The sequence below is a fragment of the Balaenoptera acutorostrata genome, chromosome 14 (genome assembly GCF_949987535.1).
Source record: "Balaenoptera acutorostrata chromosome 14, mBalAcu1.1, whole genome shotgun sequence".
Lineage (NCBI taxonomy): Eukaryota > Metazoa > Chordata > Mammalia > Artiodactyla > Balaenopteridae > Balaenoptera > Balaenoptera acutorostrata.
Genome location: NC_080077.1, coordinates 32,798,068 through 32,821,754, shown reverse-complemented (window position 1 = coordinate 32,821,754; position 23,687 = coordinate 32,798,068). Strand labels below are relative to the sequence as shown.

Genomic DNA, 23,687 nt, shown 5'->3' with positions numbered 1-23,687 from the left:
AGAGTCTCCTTCTATGTAACATGGAAACCAGAGTTGTGTGTGGAGGTAGGAGTGGTGAGTGGTTTATGGACAGGCTAAATAGGGCGATAGGTGCTCCTAAAGGGTTTTTATCAAGGGGAGTACCTGATCAGATTGCATTTGGGGGAATAAACTCTGGGAGAATCAATTGCAGACTGCCCAGCTAAACTGGAGGGGTACAGGAGACTACAGAACTAGTCATGAGGGTGGTACAGGAGTCAAACCAGGGGGTGATGGTGATAGATTTGTCAATGGTGATAGCAGAAGAGATGGAGAGAAGAGAGTCACTTAAGGGGTAGAACTTGCCAGACTTGCTGATTGATTAAATGATTGATTGATTGTGAGGAGACAGAGATGAAGGTCTAGAATGACATCCAGATGTGGTTTTGTACCTGTGAATCTGGCCTATGTAGCATCACTCAGTGGGAAAAACACCTCAGAGCATTACCTTTATGCAATAAGGCACCTCCAGCATTATGTGATATATGGAAGACAACTCATTCTGGAGGAGGCCACAGGAGATATCAGGAAATTACACTGACATTTTTCACAAATGAATAGGCTAAAAATTAGATTCTTTTTTTTTTTTTTTTTTTTTTAAAGGATTTTCTTATTTATTTATTTATTTATTTATTTATTTTTGGCTGTGTTGGGTCTTCGGTTCGTGCGAGGGCTTTCTCCAGTTGCGGCAAGCGGGGGCCACTCTTCATCGCGGTGCGGGGACCGCCCTTCATCGCGGTGCGCGGGCCTTTCTCTATCGCGGCCCCTCCCGTCGCGGGGCACAGGCTCCAGACGCGCAGGCTCAGCAATTGTGGCTCACGGGCCCAGCTGCTCCGTGGCATGTGGGATCTTCCCAGACCAGGGCTCGAACCCGTGTCCCCTGCACTAGCAGGCAGATTCTCAACCACTGCGCCACCAGGGAAGCCCTAAAAATTAGATTCTTATAGCAACTGACTAAAGGGAACGCTATTAAACTCTCAGGCAAGAGCTCACCATGGTTTTTATGAATTACCATGATTCGTCTTTCCAGGGGAAGGATCCGAGTAAGAATCTTTTCTGCCGCTTCTTGGGAGTTCCTGAAGGATCACATAACTAGAGCATTAGAGCATAAAGAATGATTCATAGTAATAGTATCCAGATTTGATTGAACATCTACACACAAAGTGTACATTCTTGATATCTTATTATCAAGCCTGTGATGTGGTTTTACTAAATCAACTTGATTTTTCTGGTTTGTATTATGAAAGTCCTTTTCATGTGCGTTTAGGGGGTTAGGGATTGTAGAGATCCAGAATATAGCTACCTACATATGAAACAGAATCTTTCTAACTAAACGTGGTCAATTGACACCAATTATGACAGCCTCACACAGTAACACGCTTTATGTGTCATTAAGGAAATGGACTTCTTATATTACATATTACATTCAACAGCCACTGGGGAAATAGCCAGTAAAATATAACATGTTTTGCACAGCTTTTTGAAACATTTGAATTTGAATACCTTTAGATGGAACAAGTATCTTTCAGCCCACAGTCACAAATATTCCTCATTTTTTCACCCCCTATCTCACTTTTTTCTTTTACATTTCTACCTTGCTTCTGAGTTGGGAATTTTGAAAGAGAACAACTGGGAGGGCTGAAATGGATGTCCTTGAGTGTAGAGGTCACTGAGCCAATTTGAAAGGAGGCAGAAACATACGGGACAGCTACACTGCAATTTATGGGGATCGCATTGCCTGGGACTTGCGTTACCTGCCTGAAGCTGTGTCCATCCCTTGTCCTTCTGATTCCCTTCACTAGCTCTTAAGATAAAGTCTGAAATCCCTCAGACAGCTTCCAAGGCCCTCTGTAGTCTGGCTCCTGCCCACCCTTCTGACTTCTGTCCTACCCCTCACTCTCCCTCCAGCTTTCCGATGTCCAGCCGCAGAGCCTCATGGGGCCAGCAGCAGTGAAGGCTGTGGCATCCTACTGCCTCCTCCTCCAGGTCTGAGGTACTCTTCCCCAGCTCCCAGGGTGTGGCTTGCTAATGTCCACTGCTCTGTCTCATGCTGGGAATTGCCCTCTGCAGGCTCGCCTAAGGTCCCACCCTCCACTTTGGGGATGAAGGTCCACAGGGGGTGCAGGGGTTCAATCTGAGGCAGTTCAGAGGGGTCACCCCAGCTCCACAGCCTGCCTCACCTCCTTACAAGTGTGATTCCTGAGGGCACTCCCAATAAACAGCTGACCACAAATCTCCATCCCAGAGTCTGTTTCCAGGGAACCCAATATAAGACACAAGCTCCACTCATACCTGCCCAGAAGTCTGGTCGCTATTCTTTCTTCTGTCTGGAACATTCTTTAGCCATCCTCCCCTCCCTCTTCCCCTAAGTGTCTTACCTACCCCTCTTTCTTAGCTCTGGGATCATTTCCCCAGTAATGCCTTTCCTGAAAGTCCATCTAATTCAGGTCCTGCTGTTACATACTTTCATGGAAACCAGTTCCCTTCAATCAGAGGACTTCTGTAAATCAGAAAAGGAAAGACAAATACCGTATGATATCACTTGTATGAGGAATCTAAAATATGACACAAATGAACTTATCTATGAAACAGAAACAGACTCACAGACATAAAGAACAGACTTGTGGTTACCAAGAAGGGGTGGGGGGTGGGGGAAGGATGGATTTGGAGTTTGGGATTAGCAGATGCAAACTACTATATATAGAATGGATAAACAACAAGGTATTACTGTATAGCACAGGGAACTATATTCAATATCCTGTGATAAACCATAATGGAAAAGAATATGAAAAAGAATATATATATGTATAATTGAATCACTTTATTGTACAGCAGTAATTAACACAACATTGTAAATTAACTATACTTGAATAAAATAAATTTTTTTAAAAATCAGAGGACTTCTGTTTACAATTATATGGGAGTTAATTTGCATGTTTGATTCATGTCTCACCTACTCAACAGAAAACTCCATGTGAGTAGGGGCCCTGCTTGTTCTTGCTCACCGTTGGCGTTCCAGTACAGAGCACTACATTTGGCTCAGATTCGGAATTCAACAAATACACATTAAATTAAGTAATTAATGATTTGGTGAATGAATGACCTCTGCCATCAGAGTTCTTTTCTGAATGGCAACCATGTGATAAACTGTGATCATAGTTTCTCTCAAGGTTACCTTGGAGATGTTTTTTAATCTGTTATGTCCAAGGTTAATCTTAGGAGGCTGAGCTTGAAAACAAGGGGGAAATGTTTCCCCTACCCCACCCCCAGTACTGTACTTCATGGTAGGAATTGCAAATGGTTAATGGACAATAATAAGGAAATAGTTCAGTATATAAATCAGTATCAGTATTTCATCATGGTCTTTTAAAGATTTTATAGTGAAATAGTGGGGAATTGATTTATAAAATAAGGAGGACAAAAGCTCTCTTTGCATCTATATTCAGAGGTTTTTGTTCTAGAAATTATTTTTAGTGTTGGTAAATTATGCTAATTAAGACAACTAAGCTGAAAAGCAGTATATTTGGAACCAAGAAAACTTATTTTACTAATTTTTTTTATTTCCCAAGTAGATTTAAAATTAGATTTTTTTAAAAAGATTTTCTGATTATTCAGCCGAAAGCCACCCTGGGGTCAGAGAGAAAGGAGAAATCAATCCCAACCAACACTCCCTGAGCACATTCACGAGCAAGTTACTCAAGGCCAGGGTCGTGGGGACACAGACTCGGACCTGAGTGATTCTAAGCTTTGGTTATGGATTCTGAGAAAGAGCAAAGCAGTCAGAAGCCAGCCTGGCAGGCTTCCCTGGTGGTGCAGTGGTTGAGAATCTGCCTGCCAATGCAGGGGACACGGGTTCGAGCCCTGGTCTGGGAAGATCCCACATGCCACGGAGCAACTGGGCCCGTGAGCCACAATTGCTGAGCCTGCGCGTCTGGAGCCTGTGCTCCGCAACAAGAGAGGCCGCGATAGTGTAAGGCCCGCGCACCGCGATGAAGAGTGGCCCCCGCTTGCCACAACTAGAGAAAGCCCTCGCACAGAAACGAAGACCCAACACAGCCATAAAGAAAGAAAGAAAGAAAGAAAATTAAAAAAAAAAAAAAAAAAGAAGCCAGCTGGCATCACCACTTAGGCCTTAGTGTTACTAGACGCTGGCCTGACACTCAGGGCCAAGTTGCGGTGTTCTCCAGTTGGACATAATTTCACAGAACAGCCACATCGGTCACGGACACTCTGTGACTTTGATGGATCATGACACAATCAAGACTACCTCCAAATGATGTCTGAACAATGACACAGACAAGAACATTGTCCAAACACTGTCACCAAAATCAGTAACATCCCCTATCCCGGCTGATAGGAGTGCTGCAGCTTTACTAATTATAGCTTCAGCGTGGCTTCATTCCTCCTGCTATTTAGGTAAGATTTCATAAAGATAATAACATTAAGCCTGTTCTAACACCCTCGTACTGAGTGGCCACACAGTTCCCTGTGGCGTGTGTTTTGCCTTTGTTGCAATGAGTCAATAAACCACACTTTAACTAAAGATAATGAAACAAAGGGGGTCTTTGGAGGCCATTGAAATCTCCCAATGATGTAGAAGTAAAATATAGAGAGCTATATAGGAATAGTCAAACAGCCTGTATTAAATATTTAACCTTGAAATATATATATTTATTTCCACACCTGCACTCTTAGAGCTAACCCAGTAATTCATAGTGGAATAAGCATTTGGGGCACAACCAATGATGAATCAAGTCTTCTCTGACCGATCGATTTATATCTCTCAAAAGAGAAATGATAAATGACAGAAGGTCAAGAAATACAATGAATAGGGCACTGTAAACAGCAATTTTCAAGACCACAAAAAAGACCTGGTGAAGCCTAGTTGCCTGGTTTAGCTCAGTCCCCTAACACCCCTCCTCCAAACTGTCGAGGTGTTTGGCAGGCAGTAGCCAAGCAGCCTGGGGTGGGACACAGCCCATGCCCCTGCGGGGGCGCTGCTCCCTTCCCCTGTGCTGTGAGGAGACCTCCTGCCTGGGAGCTTGCCCTCCAGGGGATGCTGGGCCCAAGGCGGCCACAGTCAAGTGCTTCCACCCCATTGGCCTGGTTACGGGATCCTCACATGGTGGAGGAGAGTCATGCCCCACATCCATTCCCATCCCTCTGGATTTGTTACTCTTTTGCACTCAACACCTGCCAATAAAGACTGTCTACACGGAGGGGAAAAAAGGAGCAGGAGCAGAGTGGCCGCTGGGGTACAGGGTGAGCCCTGACTATCCAGGTAGATGTTCAGGCAGACAAGTTACTGTGCAGGTGATGTAACTTGCAAAGCTTTGGGCAGCATCCTGCTTCACTGTTTATGCCTTTACAAAAACAGCCTTTGTTTTCTTCTTGATTGTGGAATGTGTTATTCACTTGTTTAATTTTCATCTGATTTAGTTTAATGGTACATGGACTTTTTTCTAGTCTTCACATATCTTTAAGGCACTGTTATCCAAGTCTAAGATTTAAGTCTTAATTTGTCCCTAGAAAATTTCAGAATTATTTACGTGAAATATTCGCGTGAAGTATTTTAAGAAAGTAGAAATCACTGGGAAATCTGATTTACGCAATAATTTCAGAAAGTGAAGATATGTCCATGTATCTTTTTTATGATGGTGTATTTAATCTGAGAACATGAGAGCACTGCAGCAAAGGCATTCCATGCTACAGAGAAACTCAGAATCCAAGAAGTACCAAATCTAATCAAACAGATGTGGTAAAGGTTATGCTGCTCTCATTTGCAGCTCCAAATGGCAGTCACTTGTTTATTATTTTTACTTTCACAAAGGCAGGGTAAAATGTTAAATAACAACATGTATTAAGAGGCAATATAGTTTGGAAGTTAAGAGTATCAACTAAATTCAGACAGACTTGGGTTAAAAACTTGGCTCTATTTCTTCTCTCTGGGTGATCTTAAGGAAATTACTTGACCTCCCAAAGCCTGTTTTTTTCCCTCAGTAAAATGGGAAGGAATAATAGTATCCACACAATAGAATTCTTATTGAGTTAAATGCCATGATGCCTATAAAATATTCAGCTCAGTGCCTGGTACATAGTAAGTGCTATGATTACTGTGTGGTTGTGTTTTTAATAACCTGTATTCAACCAAGTGCAGAAATTCTCATGCTGGAATAAAGTGTGAAGGCTCAGATTGTCTTAGCTTTGTGGAGAAACCTATATTTTTAAATACATTTAAATATATTTTAACATTAGCTCTGGAATTCTGATAAGAGAGTTTAATAAATCAAACACTGATCCAATAAATATTTATCATGTACTTGTTTGGTGTTGTGCATAGTATCTGGGCATGTGAAAAGGTAGAAAAGAAAAAGCCAAATAAGACAAGATTAGACACAGATGTGTTCAAAATCAGCAATTAAACATGGCTGACTTTATTAAGTGCTATAATCAATGTCCAATAATGTTATCCTAGTAAGAGGACAATTCATTTATGAATAAGACATAAGTCTGGGAAGCCTCATGGGGTTGGTGATTTTGAAACAAGCAAGGGATTTCCTCAGGCAGAGACTGAGATTGCAAGTCTAGAAGAGCAATCGGGGTAGACAGATGAATATAAACAAAGGATCAGAGGTGGAAAGGGGCAGAGGATGTTGAGGGAATCGGGTGCAGAATCATGGATGTGCTGAGTATGTGGCAAATGGCTGAGGAACTCATGAAGTCTCCAGCATGGAGGCCCCTTCTGTGCCCTGTTAGAGTTCATATCTTGTCTTATTCAGCTCGGGCTGCCACAACAACATACCACAGACCTGGTGACCTAAACAACAGAAATTTATTTCCCACAGTTCTGGAGGCTTGGAAGTTCCAGGTCAAGGTGCCAACCAACTCAATTCCCTGGTTAGGGCCTTATTCCTGGTTTGCAGATGGCCACCTTTTTTGCTTTGTCCTCACATGGCAGAGAGAGAGAGAGAGAGAGAGAAAGAGAGGGAAAGAGAGAGTGAGACACAGAGTGCTTCGATGTCTCTTCCTCTTTTTATAAGGGTACTAATCCCATCATGGAAGTCCTACCCCCATGATGTCATCTAAATCTTATTACTTCCCAAAGTCCCCACCTCCAAATACCATCACCTTGGGGGTTAGGAGTTCACCAAATACATTTGGGGGCTGGGGGTTGCAACCATTCAGTACATAACAGATCTTAACCTGTACTCAAAGGAGAATTGACATTTTCTGAAAAGGCAAATACAATCATTAGATTGATGCTTTCGCAGGTAAATCTGCTGTGAATAGGTGAATGAATTGAAAAGAGATACAGAGACCAGTTAAAATATCATGCAATAAGTTCAATCTAGAGGTACAATATTTCATCCCACCTTCAACAATATCAGTTGTTAGACACACCATTTTTTATATGCCTCTAAGGAAAAAACAAAACAAATCAAAACTGCCGTGGAACTATGATCTAATGTTTTCTTGTGTAGAATTTTCATTTTATATTTATTGGAAGAACGTCTTTAGAGGTGTTCAGGCATCAATTTTTATTATATGTCATTCTCTGTATATACATAGAAGGAAAATATGAACAAAACACATTAGTTAAGATATTTCTAAAACTATTTCATATTCACAGTTCATTTCTTCTGAATCACTGTTTTCATTCAGTCATTATGGTGTGTATTATTTCAAAGTTTATCGACACATGTACAGATATGGTGATGATTTTTTTAAAAGTCATCACATTTTATATTCTCTCTGTCATTTTTTTTTTCACTTAATATACTATGGACATTTTTCCAGGTAATTAACTATACCATCAACATCTTAATTATGCCATTATCTTAATTCACTCAGCAACGATATTGAGCATCTAGACCTTGTATTAGGAGCTAGGGAAACACTGGTGGGCAAAAGCAGGTGGAACATAACCCTCTTCCCTAAGCAGACATTTTGCTTATTTCCATATTTGTGTTCTTTTTTTCTACCATAATCAATAGCATAATAAATACTATTGTTAGATTATCTCTTTATGAGTTCCTAGAAGTGTAATGTCTGGGTCAAATGGCTTGTATATCTTTAAGGTTTTTTTTTTTTTTTTTTTTTCCTTATTTATTTATTTATTTATTTATTTATTTATTTATTTATTTATTTTTGGCTGTGTTGGGTCTTCGGTTCATGCGAGGGCTTTCTCCAGTTGCGGCAAGCGGGGGCCACTCTTCATCGCGGTGCGGGGACCGCTCTTCATCGCGGTGCGCGGGCCTTTCTCTATCGCGGCCCCTCCCGTCGCGGGGCACAGGCTCCAGACGCGCAGGCTCAGCAATCGTGGCTCACGGGCCCAGCTGCTCCGTGGCATGTGGGATCTTCCCAGACCAGGGCTCGAACCCGTGTCCCCTGCATTAGCAGGCAGATTCTCAACCACTGCGCCACCAGGGAAGCCTATCTTTAAGGTTTTGATGCATGTTGTCAATGTGCCCTTCAGAGACTAGCACCCATGTATATTCCCATCAACAGTCCCATCACGTGCTTATTTCCCCACAACTCTTCCACCTCCGTGTTTTATTATTCTTTTTCATTTTGGCTACTCAAAGAGGTAAATATTGATATTTTATTGGTTTAAATTGCATATCTTGATTACTGGTGAGGTTGAATATATTTTGATGTTTATTAGCCATGTATAATATTTTATATATAATATATATTATTTATAGATGTATACAATATTTATGCATACATTCTATGTTTATTAGCTAGATATGTATGTAGTGTGTGTATGTGTGTGTGTATACACACACACGTGCACATAATTGTTTTTATACTTTGCCTACTTTTCTATTGGTGTATTTTATTCAAATGATTTTTAAATAACCGTTTCTGCCTTTGAGTTCCAGTGTTAGTATTTTAGAAATGTACAGAAATTCAAAAACATAATCCCTACTTGTAATTGGCACTTTATAGCAGCATAGTTTCCCATAATAAGGTTTGATTTATTAACTCAACTGTGAAAATGTCTATGTGATATTATACTCACAGCAGAATGCTACTATTAGTTTTAACTATTTGAATCTATTTCAATAAATCTAAAGACATCTTATGCAAACAGCAAACCAGGATGTGCAGTTGCCATAGAAACAGAAGCTAGTATTATGAAAAAGGAATAAGCCAGGCTGGAACCGTTCCCCTCAGGGACGCTCTTTTGCAACCAGTTCCTTGAATAAGTCATATATGTGAATTATACCACCTGAAGCTAGTTAACATTAGTGATGCCTAATAAAGACTTCACTAGGCATCTGATCATCATGAGGAAAAGATCGATGTAAACTGCATTGTCTGCTAACTAATTCAGGTTTTTATTTTAAATTGAAATGTAAAAGTTAAACTCATTTCATCTTAATTTCCTAGGGAGAGTTGTTCATTTCCATGCTGAAAGTGAAATAAGAACAATAATGTGGGTGTATGATTTCTTTTTCAACTTTGAAAATTCTGGTTCTAAAGCAAACTTTCTCCATTGAATCAATTTGCCGATTAGCTTAGATATCTCAGTGGAAAAGATTCCTTAAGAAAACAGGCTTGAACAAAATAAATATTTGACACAAAAGTGCCAAAACCCTTTTTGGAAGAATATGAGATAATTATATGACTCAGACCATCAGAGTTTATAATTACCATTCGGAAACTGAAAATCGCCCATCCAAAGAGGTTCCCGTTGAGTCTAAATCACCCAGAGAATGATGTGTCACATATGTTACCAGGCTCTACAAATAAAGTCTGTAATTCAGTTTTTCATCCAAAAGTTTGAAAGCTGTTGCCTGTTATATATTCTAATATGTCTTATTTGTCTATAAAAATCTCCACTTAGTGCTGGCAGTGACTCTTGATGTATATGCTTTGCTTTCATAACGTAGTGTGAATTTAATCCTAATAGGAGGTAATTTACTGTCCAAGAAAGGATAGGTTATCATAAAAAGATTACAAATGTGAAATAATTTTCATGCTTGTAATAATAACATTGTCACTTGAAAAAAATAAACCTGTGCATCTTCTCATTTGACCTTTACAACTACAATACTGACAGTAGTAGTATCGCTAGTAGACTCTTTAAATGATCACTTATAAATACATTATTTTTTAACAGTTAAAATACTCAATATAACCAGTCAATGTCAAAATTGATCAATATGGGGAGAAATCAGAGTGTTTGTTCAGGGAAGGACTTGAGTTAGGCTATACCAGAGGGGTTGGACTTGGCTTGGCAGAGAGGAAGGAAAAGGCAAGTCCAAGAAAGGGGGTCAGCCTGAGCAGGGACAACAAAGTGGGGGGAGCAGTGGGAATGCACACTTGGTGGGTGGGAAGGGTGAACTGGGCTGATTAATGCCAAAGACTCCTGCAAACAGATTGTAAGGAATAAGGCTACAGCAGCAAGACAGGACCAGGCAAAAGAAGATTTTGAATTCCATGGTAAGAATTTGAGAATTAACTCAGTAGGCAATAGCTTCACTAGGGAAGAGTCATAAATTCAGGGGAACTTGGCCTAATAGAGAAACAAGTTTGGCCTTCCTGGATGTCTTTCAAAGTCAATCAAGACTGTCCAGAGTACTCTTGTAAAGAGTTCCTATTTAGTGGCTGTCAGTGTACCAGACACTAAATGTATACATTGTCTCATTTCACTTCAGCAATAACCCTGCCGGATAGTGTTTCGACCTCTTCTAAAGAAGTCCTGGGAAGGTTAAGAAAATGTCCAAGGTCCCAGGACAAGTAAGTAGCAGAGCCAGGACTTAAACTTAGTTCTTTGTGTCTGTAGATCCCATTCCTTCTATTATTCTATTCTGATTAAATGGGTCTTTGTTTTATTTTGCTTTGCTTTATCTTGCTTTGTTTTCTGTTTTTTTTAATGAATGGCCAATGAGAGAAGCAACAGAAATTAAGAGAAACAGGCAAGGTCATAAAAGAAATATTCTCCACGTGACTTCAAGGATGAACAGAAGCCTTCACGGGAATGATTATAAAGCAACATTTCTCTTGCTATTAAATAGCTATTAAAATTACAGAAACATTATGAGAGTGTTGGATAGGAGTGCTGGTTGCGGAACAACAAAATCTATCCTGGCTAGTTTAAGCAGGAAATAATTAAATGATATTAAGTCACTCATAGAAATCCCTGGTGGGCTAAAGGGCCAAGCATCTTGGATGGATACCATCCCAGATGCAGGAGCAAGCACACCACAGCCCCCTCACGATTCGCAGACAACACTTGGGACTGGGTACCAGATGAACCACCTGCCTTGCCCACCACAGTAACCAGGCATGTTTCGTGTGCAGGAATGCCTCTTCACGCTGCTTACTTCCAAATCCCAGCCTAGATGCATGTGGTCTGATTAGTGGAACTTAACTCCCATGCCTGTCCCAAGCTGCAAAGGAATCTAGGTTAGGGTGTTTTTCATGGCTTTTCTTTTTAACCTTTAGCAGTCAAAACTCATAATGTGGGAAATTCCCAAAGTATAGGTTTGGGGGCAGTCACAAATAATAAATGTCCATTCTTAGTAGGCAAAGGGGTTTTGGAAAGTTAAGAATCCACCAGTAAGTGTCTAGCACTCTTCAGGGGAAAGTTGTGCTGATGGACTTGAGCATTTAGTTCTGCTTGACACGTTCAATATTCTATTCTGGAAAGAGAAGCGTGACTCACCAAATGTAATGAAAATATCCATGAAAGCTATCCAGCTCCCTTGGGTTTGATTCATATGCACTTAGAAATCTTTATGGTCATTAAATTTCCCAAGCAAATTTATCTACTGGAAAGAGAATGAACTTACTAACTACAAAGAATATTCTGGTCTCTTCCACAGTTTCGTTTTATTGTGGGTTGATAAGTTCACTCATTGACAAAGTCCAGGCATCCGACTAGGCACTGGATATCCAATGACATTCAAATCCCATCTTTGCCCTTGAGGAGCTCACAAGCTGGTGAAGCAAACAAATATGTGAATAAACAGTTATGGAATGATGTGATCAATGCAAACCAGGTAAAAATTATAGGAGCAGTGAGAAGGGGCACTGACTCCCAGCCCCTCCTGGGTAAGGAGAAAAGTCATCAGGAACACAGCCTGAGCAAAGGCTTCACAGTTAAGGGTCAACCAGATGGAGAGGGGCAGGGAGAGAAACATGCCAGACTGAGGAAAGGCACAAAGGAAGGAACACAAATTAATTCATCCATTCAACAAATATTTACTGAGTGCCTACAATGTGTGCCAAGCACAGAGACAGAATATGGGAGACAGGATGGCAGAGGGCATGCCACAGCAATAAGGCTGAAAGGACAGATGCAACAGACCAAACATCAGTGTGTACACCAATTTAAGAAGTTTAGAATTTAAATTTATCTTTTTAAATTGATGGATGGATTCAGCTTCTAAAACATCTCCTTCCTGAGTGACTTGCCACCTCACACTGTGACTGAAGTCTTTGTGCTCACGTTAGCAGATGGCTTACTTAAGCCATGTGACTCGGGTTGGGTACCGCTATCTGCGTTTTCTTTCTATATTTTGGCATTCAGGTTTGGTCACTCTGAGAGTATGAGCAGGAAGAAGCCAGGCCCGTCCTGGTAACGCACTTAATAACAGAAGATGTCAAAGATGGCCGTTCGAAGAAGGTTTCTTGGAGAAGAACAGTCTTCTGGGACTTCCCTGTGACACACCCGAGAAGTGGCGATTTGACTTCAGAAAACAGTAGCATGAACAATAATTAAGGATTAGCATTTGCATAAATATAATGGGACAGTAATAGGGCAGAAGCAAATTAGATGTAAACCTATGTGTCCTTGAGAGTGGGAGAGGGAGAAAAGCACACAGAGACAATAGTGAACCTTTAAAAAAGGAAGTCACACATTTGCATATTTTAAACACTGCAATTAGATGCAGCCTGCCATCATAAAACACATCACCTGCCAGCTGCACTCAACGGGGGATGGGCTCCCATTACACAACGCCTGAAATTTTATGTGCTCTCACCTATCGCATGGAGCTCAGAAAAGGTTCTACTTGCTGGGTCTATATTTCCATGTTAAAACCTTATGGCTTTGGAAAAAGAAAGAGACAGAGAAGAAAGGGAAGATATGATATCAGGAACATTAAGTACAGACCCACTGTGCAATCATGACAAGGTAGATGATTTCTTTAGTCTACAAGGTCAAGACAGCAGGGCCTCATATGTGAAATTCTTTACACTTGAATGGCTTGTGAAGAGTTGTTTAAATGAGGGGGGATATCTCCCAAATAAAAGAATGACTTCAGTGCTTACAGTCATTGGCTATCGGAAGTGGAGAGGGAAAGAGGGGGAAAGAATCAAGAGGGAAGCTGGGAAGCACACAGAATGCCACCCGTGGTCACCCAGGGTCTGACCCATGGCACTTCCCGTCCTGATGCTCCATCATCAGCTCGCTCAGGAGTGAACCAGTTCTCACTGGAAGAATTCACAGGAGGCTGGCTTGTAAAGGAGGTTGCTGACATGTCAGTCGACAATGAGGACCCATCTTATTAAATGATGACATCCTTGTCCTCTGTGCTGCACAATTTCCCAGATAGGTAATTTTAGCCATGAATCTAAATCAGTTATTATCGGGGCCTTATATATCGGGTCAGGAAAAAAGCAACTGGATGATCTTTTATAGCAGCAGTTCTCAAAATTTTAATGTCATAACACATATCATGTCTGACAGTTATCTGCACACACACACAAATCTCCTGAATGTGGCCAGACATCAACACAAAATAGGCCCTCAAGAAAATGATGTGTTTATAAAACAGAGATTTCTAGGTATCCACCATAATCTATTCTCTACAGTCATTCTCAATAAAAAGAAGTCTAATCGCTTCTCGGCCTTTTGGCTAAGATCAAGTGTAGAAGTCTATTCAGACACATGGCTAAACTACATTTCCTAGACTTCCTTGCAGAGAGTGTAGCTATGTGACTGAGTTCCCACCAATGGAATGTAGGTGGAGATGATTTGGGCCTTTTCTGGGCCAGAGAGCGGGCATGTATCTCCAAAGTCCTGTCCTCCTTCCTACTGGCTGGAGTCCAGATATATCTGTGACCCAGTCCTGACAACTAACAATGCACCATTGTCTCCTAGGAAAGGGTAGAGTAGAGCCTCAACATGAAAGGAACAGGAGTTCCAATATCCCCTGTGGGAGAGCTGCCTGCAGCCTGGAAAGTGGGCTTTAGGGTGCTGCCTGAGGGAGAAATAAACCTCTCTCTTCTTTAAGCCCTGAATTTGGGGTCTATTAGAAAAGCTTTTCCTCTAACTGCTAATAATAATCAATAAAACTAACCTTATCAAGCTTTCAAAAAGTCTTATTTTCACGGAGAAACATGAATAAATATGACTAAACTCTTAATGCTGAATGCCACAGTTATTAATAAAGTTCACACGCCTTCCTCTTGCACTGCCTCTTTGCCCACCTCCATCCCTCAGCTTTCCTGGGTTTTCGGCCCCAAGTCTTTGGAGTCGTCCTGGACACCACTCTTCTCTTCCTCCCAACAGGTCAGCTCTCACCTCATGCCACTACGTCACCACAATGCCCTGGGGCCAAGCCACCATAATCCCTGGTCCCCAATCCCATCTCCCTGCTCCACTTCTGTCTTCCTCCTACAGACTCTCCTCCACAACGCAGCCAGAGAAACCCTTCCAGAATACAAATAGGATGATGCCATTCCTTTCTCAACTGAGATGACTAAAACTCTTGGGAAAATTATTAGGGAATTAATCAGTGATGGATTACTATGTATATAAGCCTTAAAATATGTTAAATTTTAACTGTAAGATGAATGTTTTAATTGTATAAGAAAGGACCTGCGGAGACTTTCCTGGTGATCCAGTGGTTAAGACTTTGCCTTCCAATGCAGGAGGCGTGGGTTTGATCCCTGCTTGGGGAGCTAAGGTCCCACATGCCTCGCGGCCAAAAAACCAGAACATAAAAACAGAAGCAATATTGTAACAAATTCAATAAAGACTTTAAAAATGGTGCACATCAAAAAAAATCTTAAAAAAAGGACCTGCGATTATAATACATTTTCACTTATAGTACAAGTCCATTCTCTACACATCTACCTCACTTTTATAGCATGGCTGCCAAATGATTTTTTTTCCAAAGTGCTCCCCACATCCTATAGGATAGTGTCCAAACTCTTCAGCCAAAAGTTCTGATCTGGCCTTAATCCGCCTTTTCTTTCTTGGATCCGATTAGTCCCTTACACAAACCTTTTGCTGCATATTGTAGTAAGCAGGGGGAAGGAAGGAAGGAAGCGGGGGGGGGGGGGGAGGGAGGGAGGAAGGAAGGAAGAGAGGGAGGGGAAGAAAGAGAATGAGTAAAGAGAAAAGTAGATCTATTTAATCTGGCATGAAAATATATTCAAGATGTACTCTTAAATTTAAAAATCTAGTGGAACAGTACATTTAGTATGATTCAAAGGTGTGAAAATCCTGTCTCAGTCTATGTGTACATATGTGAATGTTATTGCATAGAGAAAGAAAAGTAAATGCAATTTCACAAAACTGTTACTTTTGGGGAGAGGACTGGGATTGAGGCGGGTGGGATAAAAGCAGCATTACTCTATAGATTCCATACTCATTCAACATATATTAAGAGGCTATTTTTATTTCAGGCTCTGGACTAAAATCCATATTACAAGCAGTTATTCAAATCTACATGGAAAAGTAGTTACTAAAACAGAAACTCTTTCCTCAATAAAGTGAAGAAAATATTTTGTAAATGACCAAGTTTCTATAAAATTTGAAGTTTGATACAATCTATGTTGATTGATTTTAAATCTCTTCATAAAGAGATTTTTTTTATTCCTACAAAATATAATTTAAAATTTTTTTAGCAATTAGTTTACAGCTGTCATATTAGTATTAACGTTTTCTCTCTCTTTTCTTCTCCCCTGAAACCATGTGCCTTTAAAAGTCTGGGGCCTTTTCATGTAACTCTTGGCCATCTGTATGTCTTCTTTGGTGAAATGTCTATTTAGGTCTTCTGCCCATTTTTTAACTGAATTGTTTGTTTTTTGATATTGAGTTCCATGAGTTGTTTGTAGGGAGGCTCAAGAGGGAGGGGATATGGGGATATATGTATGCATATGGCTGATTCACTTCGCTGTACAACAGAAACTAACACAGTATTGTGAAGCAATTATACTCCAATAAACATCTATTAATAAAAAAAAGAAAAGAAAATTACATTTCTTAAAAAAGAAAAAAGTCTGGGGCCTTAGTTACATCATCTACAAAAAGAAGCTAGTAACACAGGAGGGCTATTGTAAGGATTAAATGAGGTAAGTCATAAAAATTGTGTGACAGAGTTGGAACAGAGCAGGGAGTTGAGAAATGACGGGTGCAACCAATTTCCACTGACCTAGTGCCTGCTGGACAAGGAGAGTCCCTTCTCCAGGTGCACGGATCTGTAACACCTGGATGGAATCGTTTGGGCATTTTCAAAGAATACTTTACAGTTTTAGGAGAAAGTTCTTGCTGCCAGGGGATTCAGAAAGAGAAATGCAGAAAGAATTTTATAGTGGAAAACATCTAAATAATTCAGGGGCTAAGTCTAAAACACCACTTGTTTTGCACTTTGCATTACTGAATCTCCATCAAGACTTACCTGCCAGCTTGGAACAGCCTTCCAAGAGAAAGATAAATCAACTTAACGTTCCCATCTATAACAGACTAGAGTTAAATGCTATATATTAACAACATTTGTTTTAGCATTGGCAGCAATTCTGCTCTGTGCAATAGCACTGCATTTTTAAAAATATTTTTAAAATATGATGATTATTGAGGCTTTCTTATTTTAAGACGAAGCATCCTAAAAAGAAAATCTTCACTGAGTATCAGATGTTCCAAGTAAATTCGAATCATGACTGTTATACTTTTTTGAAAGGTTATAAGAAGAAAGTGCCATAAATTGTTCTTGATGTGATAAACTCAGCTTCAAAGTAACACAGAGCAGCCAGAATTCTTTAATATTCATGCCAAGCTAAAAAAATGGAGTGAGGTTAAGATTTGGTTTCAAAATTTGAGTCGTTAGAGAATATGTCTGTAAAAAGAAGAAATCCTAATGTAAAGCACTTTACCAAAATGACTAGATCAGGTTTAATTTTTTCAAAATATTAAATGCAGACCACATGCCCAACACTGTGCTAGGGTCGCTGGAATTCAAAGGAAGCACACAGTTCTCTGCCCTCAGAAAGACTGCAATCTAATCAGGAAGACAAGTCACATTCATATGAAATAAAGAATTATACAATGTAGGGCTTCCCTGGTGGTGCAGTGGTTGAGAGTCTGCCTGCCGATGCAGGGGACACGGGTTCGAGCCCTGGTCTGGGGGGATCCCACATGCCGCGGAGCGACTGGGCCCGTGAGCCACAATTGCTGAGCCTGCGCGTCTGGAGCCTGTGCTCCGCAACAGGAGAGGCCGCGATGGTGAGAGGCCCGCGCACCGCGATGAAGAGTGGACCCCGCTTGCCACAACTAGAGAAAGCCCTCGCACAGAAACGAAGACCCAACACAGCCATAAATAGATAAATTAAAAAAAAAAAAAAAAGAATTATACAATGTAGAATTAAGTGCAAAAACCATGAGGTATGCACTTAATCCCACAGAGAGCCAGGAAAAGGACAAGATCAGAGTAGTAGCAACTATTACGCTACAGATGTTTGCATTAAATAATTTTATTTTTCATATTAATATAGGACTAACTACTTCTAAATAAACCCATTAAAACCATCTATTATTGAATTATTGCCAGTTTTTCTGGCAAGCAATTTGAGTACCATTTTCTGAACTTCTGCTAGTGTATTGAGTTACTCTGTTCCTTTAACATGCTTAACTTCCCCATTCCTGAGATGGTACAGCTTGAACATCTTTCATTTGTTTAAATATCTATGTCAGAGATATTTACATATGGTTTGAGATGTTTTTGTTTAATATTAATTAATGTTAATAATTTTTCAGATTTTTAACAAGACAGCAAAATATTGGGGCACATGATCAGAATTCTCTAGTTTGTTGCTGTTGTTTTTAAGCAACAGAGTACTTTCACCCAATTAATTTTTCATGCCCAGCAAGTTGCTGAGACAAGATTGATGAGCCAACAGCTAGAATAAGAAGAAGAAAAAACTTTTTCCTGCTGGTGGAATAAGCTAGAACTCAGCTGGGAGTAGATCCCTGACTGTGGAAAGAATAATGGAAACTTCTTTGGAAGGCCCTTAAGGAATTTAGCATCTCTGCACGGTACTATATACAGAACAGCAAGAGGGAAAAAATATAATGTGAAAAAACATGCATACACAACACATCTTCAGGTGAGTTCTAGATCCTGAAGCTTAATCAGTTTGCAGCTGCTAGTGTTAAAACTCTTTGCTTAGAACAATCCAGAGCAAGTTCTCCTAGTATTAATAAATTATATTTCCAAGCAACTGAATGTAAATAGCAAAGTTACTAATTATTTAGGCACTTCAGCAGTTTTTTTGTTGTTTATTCATAAACTGGACTTTTTAGGAATATTCTTAAGATATTAAGTCAGAAAAAAGTGGAGTGAGTGATAGGGGAGCACTGAAGGTTATAAAAAGAACTCATTCTTTGGGGTACTCAGCAGTTTGAGCTTTTCACAGATAATATATACATATATATATATATATATATATATATATATATATAAGAGAAACTGTCAATCAACATTGACATCAATGCTGATGTCAATCAACATCAGCATTAATAAAAATATTAATTTTCTTGCCACGTTCAGATAATAGCCACCAGAAAACAAATAGAAAAAGCATTTTGTCTGCATGACACCTCATAGCTAACTATTTAAAAGTGACTGGGTAATTAATGCACATTTCACTTTTTTTCCCAAATACGTGGAATCTTTCCATGACTGGGGTTTATTTTGTTCATTAGCGGGCTATGATTACCACTTGGGAAATAAGATGTGGCAGAAATTCACCACAAAATGGCACTGCTATTACCTGCCTGGGATGATTCCCACTCTTGTCCCACCTGTACGGTCGTCCTTCTGTAATCTTGGCCTTGCCGCATCTAAGGTGGAGACTTAGTCTTACCAACAAAAGAAACACCTCTTGGTCTGAGTCATAGAGTCATAAATGTCGTCACATAAAAGTGTTATCTTTAGCGATGCTCATTTCAATGTGCCTAGATTTATGAAATTCCTGTTAAACTGATTTCAATTTCCAGGGGCAAATGACTTAGAATGCAAATTAGTTGATGTCCTTCCCACAAAATTCAAAATAATTTTCAGAATTTCACCACCATACGCTGAAGAGCAAGGCAGAAAAAGAAAAACATTTTTTCCTAGTCTCTAAAGCAGTGAGACACGAATTATTTATTTGTGGAAAGCTAGAAGTCCCTTTTAACTAACAGTGAATCAATTTTGAACTTGAAACAGATATTGGCACCCTGGATGATTCATTATTCTTAACCCCTGTTGTAGCACTGGCCCTCTGGGTCTCAGGTTAAATTTCAGAAGACAGGCAGCAGCTCTAAGTTCTGAGGAGAAAATGTCACTAGAATGCCATTTTATACCAGTGACAGTGGCTTCTTCAGAAAATTAAGCTTCAGTCCAAGTCAGCAAACACAATGACCATTGACCAACCTCTGAGTTAGTTCAGACTGCCCAACAATAAGTAGAGTGTTTCACTCTAAAATCAAGTGTAATGACTGCAAAACAAGCTAAGAAAAAAGACTCAAGCAGAGCACCTTATAAATATTCTTGCAATTATTGTTCTTCAAAGCTCACTGCACTTCCAAAAACCTGTTGTGAGTATGGACATAATTTTATCCTTTAAGTTTAAAATAGAAAATATCAGTTTGGCTAGATTAATTCGAATGTTTGATTAGAATTATCAAGCAGTATCAGAAATTTAGCATTACAGACATTTCGAGATGGCAGAGTAGGAAGACCCTGACCTCACCGCCTCCCACAAATACACCAAAACTACAACTACATATAGAACAACTCTTTCTGAGAACAACCTGAAGACTAGCAGAATGGCTCTTCTACAATCAAAGATATAAAGAAATAAACACACAAAGACTGGCAGGAGGGGAAGAGAAGCAATCTACTTGGGATCCACACCCTCAGCGGGCCACCTGGAGGAGGAGGGCTATCTCACAAGCTTAGGGATCCCTCCTAAGGAGTGAGGAGCTCAAGCCCCACATTGGACACCCCAGCCCTGGACGCAAGCCCCTTGGCTGGTTTTGAAAACCAGTGCGGCTTAGCAGAGGGCCACAGAAAACTGAGACCCCGCTCTTAAAGGGTGTGCACACAGACTGCTCGCTCCCAGTCCCAGCACAGAGGCAGCATATCGCAGAGTACCGGGTGCTCTGGCCAGTCTTCCAGGACAGCCCAAGTGCATCCCCCAGCCCACCGCAGGCTGCAGCTCTAGACCATGGGGCTAAGGAAGCAATTTCCGTAAAGCCGTCAGCTGATTTTTTCAGCAGAAATTTTGCAGGCCAGAAGGGAGAGAGTCATGATATATATTTAAAGTGCTGAAAGGAAGAAACCCACGACCAAGGATACCCTACCCAGCAAGGTTATCATCCAGAATTGAAAGAGAGAGAAAAGTGTCTCCCAGACAAGCAAAAACTCACCACTTAACCAGCCTTACAAGAAATGTCAAAGAGTCTTCTTTAAGCAAAAAAGAAAAGGCCATAAAAAGAAATAAGGAAAATATATGGAGGAAAACATCTCACCGGTAAAGGCAAAAATATAGTAAAGTCAGTGGATCAACCATTTAAACCATTATGTATAAAATAAATAAGATACAAATGTATAGGAATTAGCCAATATTTTATAATAACTTTAAATGGAGAATAATCTACAAAAACAATGAATTACTATATTGTACAACTGAAACTAATATGATATTATAAATCAGCTATATACTTTAATTACTATATACTTTAATGTAAAAACTACATCCCAAATTAAGTCATAGGAGGTTAAACAGTTATATGTAAATTTTTAATTTAATTTAATTTAGAAAGAGAGGTGAATATTTATCTGATCTCTGGATTGGAAGAACTCTAAACTTGAAAGCATAGGAAGGTATCACAAAGGAAAATATCAATAGATTTGGCTTTATAGAAAAGTTAAAATATACATATCTAAAAGGTATCATTGACAAAATTAAGAAACAAATGAAAACTAGGTAAATATTTACAAAAGATATCACGAAACGTTGCCTTCTTAATTTAAACTGATAAATGACTCTCCAAATATCATTATGCAAAAAGACATGAACAAACAATTCAAAGGTGAGAAAATGTAAGTAGCAAAAACATTTAAGAAAAATGTGTTCAACTTACCAAATTAAACTAACAAGACATTATTTTTTACTTAACAAATTAACAAATTTTTAAATATATGTATTATTATTAACATTAGTATCCATATAATTATAAACTAGTACAATCTTCCTGGAAAATTCTTCAGTATTTTTTACTAAGAGCCTTAAAAATATGCATATGCTTTTAACTGGAAAATTTTACATAGAAATATCTTCACTGCTTTGTAATTTATATGAGTGGAATATTTGAACACCCTAAATATTCAATAATAGAGAAATATTTCAATTGATTGTGAAACACAAAGTATAACATATAATGCACACATATGCAAGCCTTAAAAAGTACTTGCAAAGTACTTTAATTATCAATATAAGGGGAAAATATTTGACATATTATCCACTAAAAATATATAAAACTTTATATAAAGTAAAATCTCAAATATGTAAAAATGTATGCATAGAAAAATACTGAAGATATACCTAAACACAAATGATGGTTACTACTCAGGGCTGCATTATGGGAGACTTTTCCCTGCCTTTGTACATTCTTATATTTTTTAAGTTAATATGCATGCATTACTTCAGTATTTGGGAAAAATGAATTTAAACCTTATTTTAATATTGCATCTTAAATGCTCACTTTAATTTGAAAAAGCACTATTACATCTGTGACATTTGCAAAAGTAATGGCAGAAAATAAATACATGTCTTAAAAAACTATAGTTGAATTTAAGAACAGTTGGAGCAGTATATGTTTATTACGCATGAAGAATTAACCATAGTAGAGGGTGACCTTAAAGTCTGGAAGTACAGATCTATTATCTCATCATGTATTGCAATATAATATAATATCAATAACCTACTTATTGTGTATTCACCCCTGTTTTCAGACTTGGTGGACACTCTGTAGTGAGTAATCATTAAAAGGTATATGTGGCAGATAAAAAATGAAAAGAACTGACCTTACGTTCCTTGGTAACTCCATCGCTCACTGCAATTTCAAGATTCCACTAAGGCTTCCTGTGAGGCAGGGGGAGGGTGTTGAGAATATCTATGAAGTTTTCTTCCTGGCAATCATGACTGGAGGGAGAAATTAAAAGCTATACTGACATACTGCAGTTGATCAATAAGTATACAACTTGTGTGATCTTGCTTCAAGTTCAATCGTATAATAAACTGTCTCAAAATTGTCTCAAAACTGATTAACAAGGCCAGACATGCATACATTTTAATTACTCTTACTTGGACTAAAGTCAAAAAGTATTACTGAGAAAATATTTCCACAAGAAAATATAATGTACACTGCTTTAAATTAGCAAGACTCCTGTGAAGGGGTTTAACGAAAGTCAAATGCCTCTGGAAAACCTTTCCCAGGTTTCTTCCTGTGGGGCTGGTCTACCACCTGTGTGTCAGCACCCAGGGCGTGCAGGGTTACTACCCCCTTCAGCAACCCTGACTTGCTGGGCTCACATTGACAACTCTGCCTCTCCTGCCCATTCAGGTACTAGGGGATTCAGAGATGAATAAAATAAGGTGTTAATATAATGCAGATTGTAAAAATGTGCGGAAGGAAAGCAGCCTGCTCTAAGACTAATAGTGTTGGAGGGATTGATTTCAATCGAGCTGACAGGCTCTGAGGAGAACATGAAATATGAATCCAGCTCTGATGGATGATAGCCCATAATGATCAAGATTTAACTGCAATGCCTTATTTGACTATTGTCTCAGATTTGGTAGTATTCCTAATTTTGTTCTAGCTTGTACCCTCAACTATCATCTATGTGAAAACTCTTAGTCAATCTGAATAAAAGGAGTCTTTTAAAAATGGTTTAAAGAAGATTCTTCTGTTACCTTTTTAACATACTTTAATCAAAGGAAATCTTCCTGTCATGTGGAAGCTCCCTGGATCACACATTGAGGTTAACCTAGATTTCATCACATATATACCTAAAGGCAAAGAAAGAGAATTGATTATCATCTTAAACAAGAGTGGTCTGCTGAGAAATTTCCTTTTATTTGTGTTTTCTGAGAAACTGAAATAGCCAGAAACCCCTCAGTTGACGTTCTGTAATCTGGGACTTGGGAGACTTGGTTTTGAAGCCTCTCTCACTCAAGTTGTGAGTGGACTAAAATCTTGTTCATACACACTGGTCTGTGAGACTGAGATACTAAGAGACAGATGTATGAATAATCTTTCCCTGGAACCAAAGGATGCTGAAAATACTTATATATAAGAATTGCCCCCTCCCCCTCAAAGAAAGGAAGAAAGAAAGAAAAAAAAGAAAGAAAGAAAGGAAGGAAGGAAGAAAGGGAGA

General features: G+C 39.3%; 1 long non-coding RNA gene across 1 annotated transcript; it reads right to left on the bottom strand.

The window, feature by feature from the left end:
• Window positions 1-2,399: 2,399 nt before the first annotated feature.
• LOC130704768 (uncharacterized) lies at window positions 2,400-23,321 on the bottom strand. Its single transcript, XR_009005249.1, has 3 exons — window positions 23,224-23,321; window positions 22,335-22,452; window positions 2,400-2,518 (listed from the first exon to the last, which is right to left on the bottom strand). It is a non-coding gene; the product is annotated as an uncharacterized LOC130704768 (long non-coding RNA).
• Window positions 23,322-23,687: the final 366 nt, after the last annotated feature.